Raw genomic sequence first — 18,273 nt, 5'->3', positions numbered from 1 at the left:
CATTCCATTAATTGTACTAAATCATCACACTTCATCATCAAGTTGGACATGATGAAGGCATATGATAGGGTAAATTGGGATTTTCTACTAAAAGTCTTGCATAAATTTGGCTTTGCAAAAGGCTGGTGCAAATGGATAAGAGCTTGCATATTAGTGCTGGATTCTCAGTTTTGATAAATGGGGTGCCTGTTGATTTCTTTTCATCCACACAAGGGATTAGGTAGGGAAACCCCTTGTCATTAGTGTTATTCATCCTCATGGCAAAATCATTTAGTAGGCTTATCCAAAAAAAGTAGGCTTTAGGCAGCTGGCAAGGAGTTTAGATAGGTTAAACAAATATTTTAGTGACACACTTCCTCTTTGTAGATGATACTTTGCTTTTTGGGGCTTCCAACATCTTGGGGGATAAACAAATCAAATATGTGTTGGACCTTTAAACGACAACCTCAAACCAAAAATTTAACCCCCTAAAATAAAAAATATATTTGTTTAATGCCAATTAGATTATTTCCAACAGGATTGTCAATCTACTAGGATTCACAATTGACTTTCTTCCATCTATATATCTTGGAATTCCATTCTTCATGGGGGAAAATAAAATTAGTTATTGGACACTTATCATCGATAGAATCAAATCTAGAGTAGTATTAGGGAAAGCAAGATGGCTATCTCTGTCAGGCAGAATATTACGTATTAAAATAGTACTGCTAGCAATTCCAAACTATTACTTATCAGTTCTCAAAGCCCCCCATTCCATAATTCAATCCACTCAAAAGTTTTTGAGAGAATTCTTATGGATAGGTAACATGAATGGAGAGAAGAAAATACCTTTGGTGTCTCTAGAGAACATGGCTTAGGTCAAACAATTAGGTGGTGCAAGGATTCATGATCTGCAAAAATGAAATCAGGCTTTTGGGGGAAAATTAATCTAGCACATGTACACCAAACCTCAAAAAACTTAATGCCTAATAATGCAAAAGAAGTACCTAGATGATGCCAATCTAGTGAGAATTCTCACTTTATTAGACCCCCCTAAAGGTTCAGTTATCTGGGATTTCATGATTTCTTCTAGAAAAATAGTAATTAACTTCATCACTTGGAAAGTGAATAATGGCTTGTCAGTTAAATTTTGGTGTGACTCGTGGAATGGTGCACTAGCCCTATCCAAACTGGATGATATAGAGACCAGTATAGCTACCTTAGAAAATTTTTGGGGTTCTTGCTTGTGTGACTATGTTTTAGCAATATGCTTATTCTTAAGGAAGGTGATTTGGAAAGATCCTAATGATTTTCCACTATCCCCTTGAGGTATACAACATTTCAAAAGTATTTTTTTAGAAAAAATGGTCTACCTCTTAGACTTGGAGGATAAAATGATATGGGCTCTAGGGAAAGATGGGAACTTCACAATCAAAGAAGGCTACAAACTTATCCAACAACAAGATACCAATAAAAAACCATCCCGTGCTTACTCATTCTATTGGAATTATTTGACTCTGCCAAAAGTCAGATGTTTTTCTTGAATAAAATTAAGGAATATGGCACTAACCAGTGATCAATTACATAGATTAAACATTGCACAACTATTCAATTGCCTAATATTTGATAGCCAATAGGAAGATGTAGACCATTTACTTCTAAATTTCCCATTTGCACAAGATTGCTGGTTATTTGTCCTTGGGAAATTATATTATTCCACACCACTTCCATCCAAATTATGGGACTTATTCGAGTTATGGCCAGAGATTCATTCCACATCCCTTTTCTTTTCTATTTGGAAATGCATCCATAGTGTGGGCATATGGAGGGAACATAACAAAAGAATTTTTTGTAGGATATCCTTGCCCATTCAAGTAGTTACCTCTAACTTGGAAATATCAATATTTGAAATAGTGAATGCTAGTCACAACAAGCTTAAATATAATTTAGTCATGACAAATTGGAACAACTCTATCTTGCATGAATGGAAAAACATACACGTGCCTTTTGGTTGGTATAAACAAACCACATCTACTAAGGCATAAAATAGAGCTTCAGTCAAGTGGATCCTAGCCTCTCAAGGGGTTGTTAAAATAAACTTTGACAGTTCTTCTAGAGGAAATCTGGGGAATTTAGGAGTAGGTGTGTGCATTCATGATCATCAAGGCTCATTGCTAGCACTAAAGTGTTGTTTGCTCCCACAAGGTTCAAATAATATGGCATTTGTAGGTTTAGTATTGGCTAAAACTAGTGGATTTCACCATATCCATATAGAAGGTGATTTGATGGTAATACTTAATGCATGTATCAATCATGAATCACATAATTGGAGGCTAACATATATCTTTCAACAAATTCAACATTTAATGGAATCCTTTCCAAAAGTACTTATCTCCCACATATTGCAGGAAGACAATGCATTGGAAAACCACCTTACCAACAAGGGGTGTGATGGTCATGAGGAGTTGACATTTACAACTAAAAAAATCATTAAGCAAGATGTGAAATTTCAAGAATTACTTGTTTTGGACAAGACAACAAGTGATGGAATATGTTCAAATGTGCGAATTTGAGAAAGGATGTTGCTAGTTACTCCCATGTGTAAATCATCATATCAGCCTTGCCTTTTGGTGCTTCAAAGCAAGCCCTTGACCTTAATGTGCCTCTTTCAATGACTCTTTCATCTACTAAACCTCTTGTTACTCTAGTTTTTCTTGATGGTTGGGAGTCGATTAATCCCTCAACTCCTCCTATGGGTTGGGAGCTAATGTGAGACCATGTGCAACAACCCTCCTCTCCTATGGATGAAAGTTAACTTCTCACTGAACTTGTTGGATTTTAAGATTTGTTCTACCATGATCTATTAATGATCCCTAATAGTGGATTTTTGTGGGCTTTAGTGGGAAAAATTTGAAATTGACATCCTTTTTGTATCTACCTTGTAAGTGAGTTTTTGTTTGTAAAATGTAAAGATCAATATCATTACTATATACGATAATGATTCAAGGGTTTCTTCCTGATTCTTCCACAGATGAGTCATTGAATTAGTTATTATTAATATAATTAATGGTGGCTAGTCCACTTTGGCTTAAATTTTTTTTACTATATTTGATATTAAGTTCCAAAAATATAAGCCATTATATTTGTTTAAAGTAAGGAAACAATGATTATATATTTGTTTAAAACTTTAAAGTGAATATATTTATACGTATTAAAATGAATGATTAAGATTTATTAGTATTTGTCTTGTATTTATATGTATATATTGCTGATAAATGAACTAATTATTTACATTGGATTGCAACCTATCAATCCTGATACATCAATTGAGCATTGTGGAGGCGGCGATTCAAATGTGGACTTTAGTACTCAAGGTATATATTTTCTATTCAATTTTTGATTTTTGAATTATTAATACAAGTAAATATTTTAAATTGAATTTGGTGTAGTAATACAAGTTTAACTACAATATGTGTTGGGTTAAAAAAAACATCTTCTATTGCAGTTGTAGGGGATGCAGAGGTTATTCTTGATGAGCATGTTGAGGTCCGAGTCGGTGAGCAAGATGATGTGGTTGGACAAGGTAAAAAGTGCTACAATGTTCTTTAAAATATTTAAAGTCTCAATTTTTTAAAATTTAACTCTTTTATTTGTTATTGCAGAGGACTTTCCTTTGCAAAGGATAATGAGTGCACGTTCACAGGTGAGAAGAAATATCGATGACAACATGCATATGCCTCTACAAAAATATAGGGAAGGACAAAAAAAGATAAAAAGAAAAAAGAAATGATTCATGTAACTTATGTAACTTATTTGATAATGATTGATGTTTATGTATATATGTTTTACTAATGTTCTAATGAATCTTATGTTTCAATGTTAATGTGATGATCTAATGAAACTAATGTGTTAATGAATGTTATCATGTGATAATTCATGAATGTTACATTTTATTAATAGAATGAATGAATTTTAGATGTTAACAAAGAATTTAGATTTTGGGGGTGGGGTGGGGCCAAATGAGCTTCCACCTTCATGTGGTTGGCCCTGATTAGTAGAGAATATTAAACTATTCTCAAAACCAAGTGAATCTCAACATTAACCTATGATTTCATGACAACTAACAGTGTGAATCTCTTGGTTTTAGGAAATGTAGAAGGACACCATAGTCAAACTCATTTATTTAGGGTATTTAGTTGCACTATATGAAGTATTCAAAAGAATAACTTACTATGGATTGCCTCAAATTATTCCTCTATAAAGTATTCTATTGTTTCTATTTATCTACAATCATGTTTAATTGTACTTGATAACTTTTGTTGTAAATTGGGAGACATGAAGAAGAATTTGAATAATGGAAATAAATGATATTAGATCATTATAAAATATACATTGATTCATGAACTATTCTAATTATTTCTTTTGAGTGTGGTGATATGTTGAATAATATTATAGGGATGAAATAGAGGATCCTAAAGTTTGGTCAAATAATTGTCTTCAAAATATGGCCACATTAGCAAAGGAGGCCACCACAATACATCGTGTACTTGAACCTATGTTTCTTTTTTTTGGTAGTGGGAAATACTAGTCCCTTGAGAATGGAGTTGTACTATGTGTTCTATATGACATGCAACACTTAATGGAGAAAGTAGGTAACATTTGTAATTTCACAATTTATAATCTCTATTGCAAATTACAATATGCAAAAGTCAAACTTCATTGGCTACATTTGTAGCTAGGTTTATATATGATATCTACCTATTTGAATTTTGAATTTCACTTTCAAAATACTTTGGTTAAATTATAATTTATATGTGAATATTTTAGTTACTATTTCCAAATGTCAAGTTCACATTTTAATTTTAATATTTTATGATATTTCATGCTGTTTTGCTGGTCAATTTGCAGGCCATTCTAGTCATTTTCTATTATCCATGCTCATTAAACATCTTGATCACAAGAATGTTGTAATACTAATGAATGTTTTTAGAAACTCTGGCAAATGTTGAAACTTGAATTTTTAGATATTTTTAGGGACTTTGGTGAAGTCCTCATCAAATTGGTGCTTAGCCAAGAATAATATTAGAATGCTACAAGACTATCATGCTTCATAGAATATCATAAACATTTACTTGGCAGCACTAACGTCAATAACCTTTATTTAGTGCATTGGAAGACAAGCATTGCCATATTTCTTTGGAACATGATAAATGACATGCTTCCACACAAGAATGACATCTTATTTGGTAACAATTACTCAATGGTGTGATCGTGACTTTACGAATAAGGTTGAGCTTGATTCTTCCTTCATCGTAGAATAGACTCATTCATCACCTTCTTTGTCAATCAAGAACTAAATTTTTTAATGTTCCTTATATTAATTAATTCACACACATTTCATAGGAGGGTCTATTCATATATTTCCCAGTCTCATGGTTATCCATCCTACACCTAGCTTACTTTGTGATCTTGCCTACTATTGTCTAATTTTGGAGTATAGTCATTGTCTCAAGAAAGAGAAAAAAACTCTTGAGATAGTCGAGCTTGTATTGACAAACATCAATCGACATAATTTCAAACTCCACAGAACCTTCCATCATAGAAGAGGTATCTCTCTGAATAAATCTGATCTTTCTCTTAACTAGGCTTTGATACCATGTTAAAGATCCCATTTAAGATCAGAAATCTGATTATTCATCAAGTCTGAAATCATCAAACTCCAAAATGAGAGAATATTAAGAGATTTCGATATCTCTCTTAGCTTTGAGAAATTAGTATAAGTATGTTATGAAGGAGACATTGTCATGTCCCCTTTTCAAATAATTAAAAATAATAATCTTTGCTAAGGCAAGCAGGCTCAAAAAGGTGAAGTTTCGGAAAAAGGGGCTAATCTTTGGAAACCAATGGACTAATAAATAAAAATTATTATTAAAATATGTTTTGTTAACCCTCTTGGATGTGAGTTATGGTAATGCCCTCTTTTAAGGGATTTGGAGGCATTTTAGGCTTATTCTAGAACTTGATTTTCACTTATTGCTTTGTTGTTCTTCAGAGGCTGCCAAACCTGTGGAGAAGGGGACCCAGGGAAAGAAGTTTGCAAGTTTCTAGGAAGGCTAAGGATGGGAGTTTCAATCCATTCCATGTGAAAGCTCATGCAGAGTTTTCCCTTGTGCTGAACAGTGCAAATTTGTGGATTTTTCGAGTGTGTTTTTGTAAGAGTTTGGTATTTCCGGTTGAGTATTTCATATTAGTTTGGGTTGCTGCTATATTTTAGACATTTAGATGTTAATATAAAGCTTAATATATGTGTTTGGTCATGATTATACTTCTTTGATAGATTGTTAGTAGTTTTGTGGTGTTTCTGGGCTATTTTGTGTTAATTTAGGGAGCCCGATGAGCATTGTTTTTGTCCTCCATTTGGGAGCTGTTGTGTAAATGCTATAAAAATATGGAAATGTCATTTTTTAGGCTATTAGGCTGGTGAAATTTTTATAAAAATTTCAACTTTTATATTTATTAATCATATGTGAAGCTGTGAAGTTTTTGGCGCTATTCTGGGCATACCCGATTTGGGTTTATTTGAGAAATTGGTGGATCTCTGAAATATTGGTTGTTTGAGTTTAAAAATCTGATTAGAGGTTTTAAATATCATATAAAATTAGAAAGGGATATTTCAGTGGTATCAGAGCTATGATCTTGCCAGCCTGAGGGTTTGTACAAGTTTACATGCAACCAAGTGAAAGAGAAAAGAGATATTTGCAGCAAGAAAAGAATAAAGAAATTTTGATCAAACCTCCAGTTAAAAGTAAAAGTACAAAATTAAAGGAAGGAAAAAGTATGGCTGATCAAGATGAGATGGAAAAGAAAATTTTCCAAGACATCCAAAATACTCAGAAGCAAACAGTGGATAGTTTGGCAGAATCTAGAGAGGCTTTGCAGATATTGACAGAAAAACTGCAAGGAGTTGCATCTATTAATGAGAAAGGGAGCACTTCAGAGGAGCCAAGAAATCTGAAACCCACACCCTCTAAATCAACAAAAACTATTTTCCTGCCTACAGATGAACCATCGGTACCAAATCTAGCCCTTAATCCTGTGGAAGAGGTTACAGGTAACTAGATTGCATTAAGAGCTACTTACAATGGCTTAGATGATGACTTTCATAGTTCAGTTCCTTTTAGAGAATATGTGGATATGATGAACACTTTGATGCCCAAGAAAGAGTACATGAGGGAGCATGACATAAGTGGAAGAGAGCTCAAAAATAAAATAAGCAAGTTTACAACACCTACTTTTGATGGAACAAATAAAATTTCAGCTAGAGCATGGCTACAAAAATTACAGACCTTCTTCACACTTAACCCCATGAAGGAGAGTGATGTTGTTCAATTTGCAAGTCTACACTTGGAAGATGCAGCCTATGATTGGTGGTATCATGGAATGACTACTCAAGGTTATGATCAGGTAACTACATTTGATGATTTCAATCAAAGAGTGATAGATAGATTTGACCTCAAGGATGATGAAGAGTACTTTAAAGAATTGTCAAAGTTGAAGCAAACCAAATCAGTTAATGAGTACATAGAAGAGTTCCAAAAAGTGGCTGTTATGGTACCTAATATGAGTGAAAAGAGGATTTTTTATCTTTTTCTTGATGGTTTGGAAGACTCTGTTAAGGGTTTGGTTAAGGCTTTCTCACCCTCAAACTTACAGGAAGCTATCAAAAGAAGCTTGCAACTTGAAACATGCATGCCTATGAAACCAGTCACTAATAAAAAACTCCCAAATCTTGGGCAACATAAGGGGAATTTTCAAAAAAAGACTTTTCCAACACTACCACCAAAAGATGTGATAAATGTGGCAAAAAAGAAGGTAGATGAAGAGACTAGGAGTGAATTACGAAGGAAAAAGCTTTGTTTCACTTGTAGAGAACCATGGGTTCTGGGACACAGATGTTTGGGGAAAGGTCAAGTGCACTATATTGAAGTTGCTTCAGAATTTGATTCAGATGAGCATGAGGAATTTCATGACACTAAGGAGGAGGAAGAAGAAGAGAAAGAAAAAGAAATCAGCAAGGATGGCACTTTAGCAGCATTATCAGGAGTCCCAAGATACCATCCCTTTCGAATTCGAGGGGTACTAGCAGGGCAAAGGTTGACAGTTCTTCTTGATAGTGGGGCAACTCACAATTTTATTGATGAGGGATTTGTCATGAAAAGAGGGCTTAAAGTAGAAGATTTTGAGGGATTCAATGTTACTGTAGCTGATGGATTCACTATGCCTTGCACACGGGTGGTGAAACAACTCAAGATGACCTTAGGAGATTATGAGTTATGTGATGACTTCTATGTGTTTGGCATTGGGGAGACAGATCTTGTATTGGGTGTTCAATGGTTGCACTCTATTGGAGGCTATTACATGAACCATCAAACTATGGAGTTTAAATTTCATTCCAATGGAAAAGAAGTCTTAGTGAGAGGCTTACCGAATGGAGCACCTAAGGCAGTCTCTGCAAAGAGGATGGAGAAGACTTTTCAAAGAGGACACAGAGCATGGGTAGCAGGAGTCATAATCCATCCAACAAGCTCTCCAAAGAATCAAGGTAATTTTCATTTTGAAATTCAAAATATTCTTGATAAGCATAGGATAGTTTTCAATGACTTGCCTCCAAGATTACCACCAGATAGAGGTTTTGAGCATGTTATAGAGTTAGAACAGGGTGCCAAACCAGTTATAACAACCCCATATCACCATCCAAGAGGTTATAAGGAAGAAATTGAAAAAACTATTAAAGAACTCCTAGACATGGGATTCATAAGGCCTAGCTCTAGTCCATTTGCATCATCTATGGTACTTGTCAAGAAAAAGGATAGTACAATGAGAATGTGTATAGACTATAGGGTTCTAAACAAGAAGACCATAAAAAATAGGTATCTCATACCACACATAGATGAACTTATTGATGAGTTACATGGTTCTATATACTTCTCAAAAATTGACTTAAGATCAGGGTACCATCAAATCCGAATGAGGAGTGAAGATGTGGAAAGACTGCTTTCAGATGTCACTATGGGCACTTTGAATTTATTGTTATGCCATTTGGCCTCACTAATGCACCTGAAAGATTCCAAGCTTGTATGAATAAGGTATTCAACCAACATCTTCAAAAATTTGTTTTGGTATTTTTTGATGATATCTTGATTTACAGTAAAACATGGGAAGAGCATCTAAAGCACATAGACACTGTTTTGGAAATCTTGGAGCAACAATCCTTCTATGCTAAGCTATCTAAATGTGAGTTTGGTTTGACAAAGATCCTATATTTGGGACATATTATAAGTTCTAAAAGAGTACATGTTGATCAACAAAAAATCCAAGCAATTTTGGATTGGCCTCCACCCACTAATCTTACACAGTTGAGAGGTTTCTTTGGGTTGTGTAGCTACTATAAGAGATTTGCCAAGGGATTTTCTTAGCTTGCTGCCCCCTTGAATAATTTGACAAAGAAAGGAGCTTTTGTTTGGACAGAAGAGGCACAAAAAACATTTGATAAGCTTAAGGAGGTAATGAGTCCATGCCCTGTGCTTGCAATTCTAGATTTCTCTTTACCTTTTGTTGTTGAATGTGATGCTTCTGGAGAAGGTATAGGGGCTGTCCTAACTCAAAGGGGACATCTAATAGCATTTGAGAGTAGAAAATTAAATCAATCAGAGAAAGGTTACTCCATCTATGATAAGGAAATGTTGGCAATCATGCATGCACTTCATAAGTTTAGACAATATTTGGTATGTGGGAGATTCATTGTAAAGACAGGCCATAATAGCCTCAGGTTCTTCTTGAACCAAAGGGATTTGAATGATCGTCAACAAAAATGGGTAGGAAAATTGCAAGCTTATGATTTTGATATTGAATACATGAAAGGAAAGAATAATGTGGTTGTTGATGCTCTCTCAAGAAAGCCAACTTTGTGTTCCTTAACATCTATCTCTGCTGATTGGAAAGTCTCCATAATTTCAGAGTATGCTAAAGATTCCTTTGCCACCAAGATTTTGGATAAGTTAGTGGATGATAATAGGTACAAGGTTGTTGATGAATTGATTTATTACAAGAACAAGATCTTCTTAGTGCCAGGATAAAAAACTAAGGAGAGGATATTGAGGGCCTTTCATGACACACCTTTGGCTGGTCATCAGGGATACTTCAAGACATACAAGGAAATTTGAGAGCAGTTTTCATGGAAGGGTATGAAGGAGGATGTCCTTAAACACATTAAGGAATGTATGGTATGCCAACAAAGCAAGAGTGAGCAAAATTTTCCTGCAGGGTTGTTGCATCCACTTCCTATTCCTGAACAAAAATGGAAAAGTATTTCCATGGACTTCATCACTGGGTTGCCCAAGGTTCAAGGTAAGGATTGCATATATGTGGTGGTAGATAGGCTAACTAAGTATGCACATTTCTTTCCTATCACATCTGATTTCAAGCCATCACAAGTGGCTGAATTGTTCTTCAAGGAAATTTTTAGATTAGATGGCTTGCCTAGAAACATTGTCAGTGATCAGGACAGTAGATTCCTCAGCTCTTTTTGGAAGGAGCTCTTTCATTTGGCAAGAATTGAACTCACTCCTAGTACTAGCTATCACCCTCAAATAGATGGAAAAATAGAGATAGTTAATAAATGGATAGAGGGATATTTGAGGAACTATGTTTCAAATCAACAACATGCTTGGGTGAAATGGTTGCACCTAGGGGAGTATTATTATGATTTCATCAAGCAACGCCAAGACATAATAAGGTCCCTCAAGGATAATCTACAACATGAACAAAACCAACAGAAGTTGTATGCTGATAGGAAAAGGACTGAAAGATCTTTTGAGGTGGGAGATTTGGTATTTATTAGGTTGCAGCCATATAAGCAAAGCACCTTGAAGAGGAGTGCGGAAGAGAAACTCAAGCCAAGGTTCTATGGGCCTTATAAAATCATCAAGAAGGTAGGAGAGGTAGCTTATGAATTGGAGCTCCCACAAAACAAAAAAATACATAATATTTTCCATGTATCTTTCCTGAAAAAGGTTCTAGGCCAAAAAACCATAGTATCTACAGAATTACTACCTCTTGATGATGAAGGAAAATTAGTTTTGATACCAGAAGAGATTTTGGATACAAGAGAGAAAAGATTGAGAAATAGGAGCATCATAGAGCATTTGGTCAAATGGAAAGGATTACCATTGGAGGATGCAACTTGGGAAGGAGCACACATTATTGAGAATTCCAACTCTCATTTCTTGAGGACAAGCAATATTTGGGAGGGGAGGACTTGTCATGTCCCCTTTTCAAATAATTAAAAATAATAATCTTTGCTAAGGCAGGCAAGCTCAAAAGGGTAAAGTTTCGAAAAAAGGGGCTAATATTTGGAAACCAATGGACTAATAAATAAAAATTATTATTAAAATATGTTTTATTAACCCCTCTTTGACATGAGTTAGGGTTATGCCCTCTTTTAAGGGATTTGGAGGCATTTTGGGCTTATTCCAGAACTTGATTTTCACTTATTGCTTTGTTGTTCTTCAGAGGCTGCCAAACCTGTGGAGAAGGAGACCCAAGGATGGGAGTCTGTAGATTTTTAGGAAGTCTAAGGATGAGAGTTTGAAGCCATTCTATGTGCAAGCTCATGCAGAGTTTGCCCTTGTGCTGAACAGTGCAAATTTGTGGATTTTTCGGGTGTGTTTTTGTAAGAGTTTGGTATTTCCAATTGAGTATTTCATATCAGTTTGGATTTTTGCTATATTTTAGACATTTAGATTTTAAAATAAAGTTGAATATATGTATTTGGTCATGATTATACTTCTGTGATAGATTGTTAGTAGTTTTGCTGTGTTTTCGGGCTATTTTGTGTTAATTTCGAGAGCCCGATGAGCATTATTTTTGTCCTCCATTCGGGAGCTGTTGTGTAAATGCTATAAAAATCTGGAAATGTCATTTTTTAGGCTGTTATGCTGGTGAAATTTCTGTAAAAATGTCCACTTTCAGATTTATTAATTATATGTGAAGCTGTGAAGTTTTTGGCGCTATTCTGAGCATACCCGATTTGGGTTTATTTGAGAAATTGGTGGATCTCTGAAATATTGGTTGTTTGAGTTTAAAAATCTGATTAGAGGTTTTAAATATCATATAAAATTAGAAAGAGACATTTCAGACATGTCATGAAAGGACATGTCTCCCTGATGTGGAGCCATGTTTGCTCATGGTATGAATTCACTATTAACTAATCAAATCATAAAAATGGACCATATCAGATTAGTTAACTTTAACCAATGTTATTATAAGCTCAGGTCATTGATATGCATAGAAGAAGAATGGATAATATACATGATCCCTTTCATGTATCAACATTATTATATTTGATCCTTTCTTGACTGATTATATACATGAATATCATATCATTACTCGATCTATTACAAATATAGGATAGCAATCAGTAATATTTTGATCCCGTCCCAAATTACATTTATGGGACTTGTCTGAAAAATAAATGTGGTTAAAGCTCTATTAGAACAAAAAATAATCTTAAACACAAAATATACAAATATTTATATAACACAAGATAGCTCTATTACAATAGAAAATAATCTCTTTTATTCCATGATTAGCCAACCAAATTTTCTAGAATTTTCTAGGCACATATTGGAGAAGACTAAACATAGAGTGGTGCTTTTCCTACTACTTTGTTGTACAACATATATGTATAAGCTTGAAGAAGAGATGCCCAACATTGTACTTATGCCCTTTCCATATGATAATTTAGACATTTTTAGTGCTTGGGATACCACTTTCTCCACTGGCTAAGTACTAAAATAAGAGTACTACATTATGATATTTAGTCATTGTACTAGTCTCTGATATTTCTAGAAATAATGATTCTTTGGTGACTAACATATACCAAACCGATCAAAACAATAATGGATTTGATACCAATATGATGCAAAGGGGATTGTGGTTTAACTAACTAAGCACATTTTTTCTTAACAAGGTCTTAATGACCATCCAATAGTCTACTCATTAGTGGCCTTCCTAAAGCATCACTTAGGACTTTCCCTCTGCCTTCCTAACGTATCTAACAAGACAATCCAACAATTCTTGGTAGAGTTACAAACTCTCCAACCAAACAAACCTTGAATTGTATTCCTTCCCAAGGACTACTTTTCCACAAGCACTTTACTAACTAGTGTAATACCCCAAAATTGGCTCATTGCCATTATACAATTTCTGGTCTATTTGGATCAATTCTAAGACCTATTCTAATAAGTAATTCTCATTCTGCTACTCGCTACTTGACTTAATTGTCAAATGCAGAAAACTCTAATTTGCATTCATCATGCTCATTATTTAATTCCTATAGTATGCACTCATATTAGCCACATTAAACCTATTTGATTTTAATTTAATTTAATCTAAAGTATTCATACTTTATTAAATTAAATTATCTCCTAAGGCTAATGTACTATGGGATTAAATTTATTTTATTTAATAAATATGCCTATCTCAATTAATTAAAAAGAATTATTTAATTAAATGGGGAAGGTATTTCTGATTAATTAAATGAAATTATTTAATTAAATGGAACAACTACTTCTAATTAATTAAGCAACGTTATTTAATTAAATAGGAAGTTATTCCTAATTAATTAAATAAAGTTATTTGATTAAATAGAAAAGTGTCTCTAATTAATTAAATTGAATTATTTAATTAAATAGAAAATATATTTATGAGAGCATGACTCATTTTAATAAATTAAATATCTCTCCTAATTCTCTCTTCAGTTCAAAAATGGAAACTCTCAGTTGACTGAAATCATAAAAGGAATTAAAACAATTAACTTTTTATTCCACTCAAAAGAAATCAGTTAACTCCCTCTAATTTGGGAATCTTCCACCTTAACTGAACCTCATCTTCAATCATGACCGTTGATTGAAATTGATCTCAACCATTAATTCATTTTAGGAAAATCTATTTAAGAGACCCTCATTTCTTCATTTTGAGAAGAGGAATTTGAATAGACATTGAATTGCTACTGCATTTTGCACTCACATAGCTCATTGCTATCTTTCATACATTTATTAGCTTAATTCCATATAGTTTTAGAAATGCATACATTTAGCGTAATTTTCTTTATATGTTCTTAAATTAGTTGCATAATCATTCTAGATCACTTTGCACACTCATATAGATTAGTTTTCTTTAAATCCTTCATTCTTAGAGGGTCTGGTTGCTTGCACCTTGATTCTTAGGATATTAATAGGAAAAATCTCTTTAGATAGAAGGCAACAGGTCAACTTTTAGGGAAAATCTTGGGTGAACAATCTCATGTTCATTCTAGGATGAATCCACAAATAATGACCGTGTTGAAGTGTGTGTAGGCCATAATTCATCCATACAACTAGGATATAATCAAATTATAATTTATCATAGAGAATGAATGTGTTTATATGTTACTTATACCCAACATGTAACCATAGATACTTTGGTTCTTGTCTGTTAAAAACCCATAATCTAATTTGTTGCAGTAAGGGCTAAAAGAGACATGATAAAATTAGCCCTCCTAATAAGGTATTTGAGTTTTTCTCCTACAAATATTAAATGAACCCCAAATTAAATTGCATATTTAGAAACTCTTTTTAGGCTATGAAATAGTATCAAATAATGGGAATTTTTTTTTTCTCCTAACTCACTTCACCTAGATTGAGTAAGATTAGGCCCGATTTGTAGATTTAGGACCAACTTCCTCTATAAGTTACTATTGAAAATATTCACTAGACATCTTTTTTACTAAGGACAAAATCCTATAACCTTGATGGTATGATTTTTATATATTTTCATTGTTGGTCAAAAACTTTATATTATGTTGTATGACATAAGGAGAAGTGTTATTAGAGAAGTGCTACTGATATACTTATAATCTATTCTAACTTCTATTAACTTTTGATATAAATAGATCATTGGATTCTTCATCTTGTATTTACATTTTCATTGAGACTTATTTTTAGCTTTCTATTGATTGTACACCATTATATTTTCCAATTTTCTTCCAGTGTTTCACATCATTCTTTCTTTGTTTCTACCCAATTGTCTATTTGTTCTTATCTCAAATGCATTCTTTTGGCATAGCATGAAATCACTTGTTAGAAAACGGATTTGTATCTTGTGGAGTAATATGTTTACAAGAACAAGAAATAACTTCTTGTGTTGTTGCCATAGTAAAAAAAATGCATCTTTGATCTCACACAAACCTTGATCCAATATTTCCTTTTATCCCCCAAGTTTTTGGGATGGGGAGGATGGTAAAGGAAAACAATTAAAATAAGGAAATTGATAGAAGTATACAAAAATTATTTTTAAATTCCAAACAAAATAATTATTCACTTTTTTTACCTAATATTTATTACAAGATTCATATAGTTAATAATAATAATAAATTATAGAGAGAGAGAATTCCAATATGCATATTAAATTCACTCTTAATAAATTTTTAATTAGTTGTTAATCTCTTAAGACATTGAGATCAATTATTGCTTGCTTATTAATTTAAACCAAGATCTCATCATGACTCATGTCTTGTCAATTAATTTCCCACACTTCAATTGATCATCTAAGTGAATGTACACTCATCACCTTCTCTTTAATTTAAATCCCTTACAAGATGTCCTTCCACTGAAACAAGCATATCATATCGTTTTGAATGTTGCAGCCTGCAAAAGCTAAGTTGAAGAATATATTTATAAGAAACCACCACAAGAAATTATTAGGGTTTTTTTGGCACCAGGTATTTTTCTCTATGTGTTTCTAGGCTTCCCATTTTACTATCTTTTTAAGCTCCCAATGGGTTTGCTTCACATTTCTTCTTAAACACTATTTTTTGTTATCTGCATTTTTTGTTGTTTCAATTGGTTTGAAAATGTGTTACAATGTTTAACACTTTTTGAATTTAATTTTGTAAAGATTTTTTTTTAAATTAGAATGTAAGAGAGATAAGGAGTTTAAAAAACCAACTTCAACAAAGCACTAAAATCAAGATCAACAAGTAGCGAACAAATTGTAATATAAAAGCATTCATTTTTTGGCCTAAAAGTAATAGGAAAGTTAGTTTATTCAATCATTACTTTGATGTACTTAAGTTTATTCAATCATTACTTTGATGTACTTATTTTTCTTCTAGTTATAATTTATTTACATGTAATTAAAATAAGGGCAAGGTTTGTGTTTTTTTGATTTTAGAATTAGATTTCTTTTTTTGGCTGTAAAGCATTTCCTTTCATGCAAGCATGAATACAAGAACATAGAAAAGAAAGCTTTCCTTTCATGTAAAGTCACTCTGACTCGAAATTCCACTTTAATCATTCGTCTATGACATATTTGGATTTTTACATTGACATGCAATCTTCTAATGGAAAACATGATCATCAAAGTCCCTAATGTTCTCGACCATTCTCACAACTCGGGTGATATTCTTAGCTTGCATGTTCAAACATTCTATGCATAGTCATGATTCTAGACCAAATTTTTTGAACCAAACCAATTTGTTATTTGTTTTTCGAAAAAAATCAATTGATTCTCTTGATGAATCATGATGAAAAGGGTCTTTGGGAATGATGAGTTTGGTTCCTATATGGAGTAAGAGTTGGTCTTTGGAGAATAAACCACCAATAGGTGATCTAAAGGAAAGGGCCAGTGTTCTTTTTTTCAATCTTCATTCACATTGAAGATAAAATGAAACACATCTGTGTAAGGAGTTTTTAAGTGTTGATGAAATGAGCCAAGTCAAAAAATTGTTGAAGTCTCTACACTTGGTCATATGTTTGAAAAATACCATCAGCCAGAAATTGACACTGATTCTCATGAGCAACACTATGCCAACAAAATTAAAACAAATTTTAAAAAGAAAAGTTTAAATCATAAGTCCAATTTCAATGTAAGTCACAGATTTTAGAAAATTCATAATACTAATCTTCAAATAGTTATCAATTTTAGTCTTGAAAATATACTTAACGTTTGCTGGATCCACAATAAAAAAGAATCTAAAACCTGTGGGGCTCACCTTGAATATGGGCATTTGCATTGTAGGTCTGTGGTACACAACATCATTGTTTGAAGGGTCCTCCTCCACTTCCTCTTTCAACAACAATTTAAAAAATTTTTTTTTTTGACAAGCCGTCATAATTGCGATAGCCTGATCTAATAGAACAATGTTGGACAAGCAACATTTCAGTTGTATGGTTGTTTCCATTGTGATAGATGTCCATCATAATGATGACACTACTTTCAAAAATTGTTTCAATTGTGACTCCAAACCTGACAAATGACTGTCAACCTTTGAGTGCGAGTGTCACTATTGCGATGACATAGTGAAGTTATTAGATGTTGTAATTGTGCCAATGGCTATCTATCACAATTACGACAACATGATGATGAGTTCTTGGCCTTGGCTTTTGCCAAATTATGATGGATTTTGGAATTCCAATTGCGATGGATGAGCTTGTCGTCTCAATTTGTGATGCCAAAAGTTTGATGCTCGTTTTACAGGAGCCAATTCTTGGTATTGTCATTTGGGTGATAGGAGGCTGGTTGTCTCAATTTGAGTCCAAATATAGTAGTGTCAAAACAAACACACAAGGATTACCCCAACATTGTACATGAAATAAATAGGAATTAGAGTGGAAGCAACAATGGATAACCCACAAACAAGTGATATTTCCCAAATGCACCATGTAATCATAAATGGTCATATGTTTGGATATGCAAGGGTTATACCTGACTAACTCACAAGTAGAATAGAAAAAATGAAAAATAGATCAAGAAATTTATCATTGATTGCCTCATTCACTACACATCGTGATATGAATGATTATGGTGACTTTGAGGAGGGGATAACCAAGTTTCTTTGAAAAGATAATCAAGAACTAAAATTGAAAGGAAAAACTAAATCAAGAAAAAAATAACTATGTGCCAGAGAGATTAGTAGGACTTGATATTGATGGACCCAAGTCTGATGAGAGGAAAGATGTATCCTTCAAGGACTTATCGATAGCACCTAGCACCTAGATTCAAAAATCAACTAGAAATTATAAGGACAATACTTTAGTGACAAAGGATTGTGAATAAGGACTTTTTGAAGCATGGAGTAGTGAGAACTAAAAGACTTGATCTAACCTAAACTGACATGAGACTAGGCTATGTATAATGGGATTGATGAAAGAAAAATCAAGACTTTGTGCTTTAATTGCCCATTTGTAGCACACC

The sequence above is a fragment of the Cupressus sempervirens genome, chromosome 11 (genome assembly GCF_028749045.1).
Source record: "Cupressus sempervirens isolate cs-2001-9-10 chromosome 11, ASM2874904v1, whole genome shotgun sequence".
In the NCBI taxonomy this organism is placed as follows: Eukaryota; Viridiplantae; Streptophyta; class Pinopsida; order Cupressales; family Cupressaceae; genus Cupressus; species Cupressus sempervirens.
Note: the sequence above shows the minus strand (reverse complement) of the source record.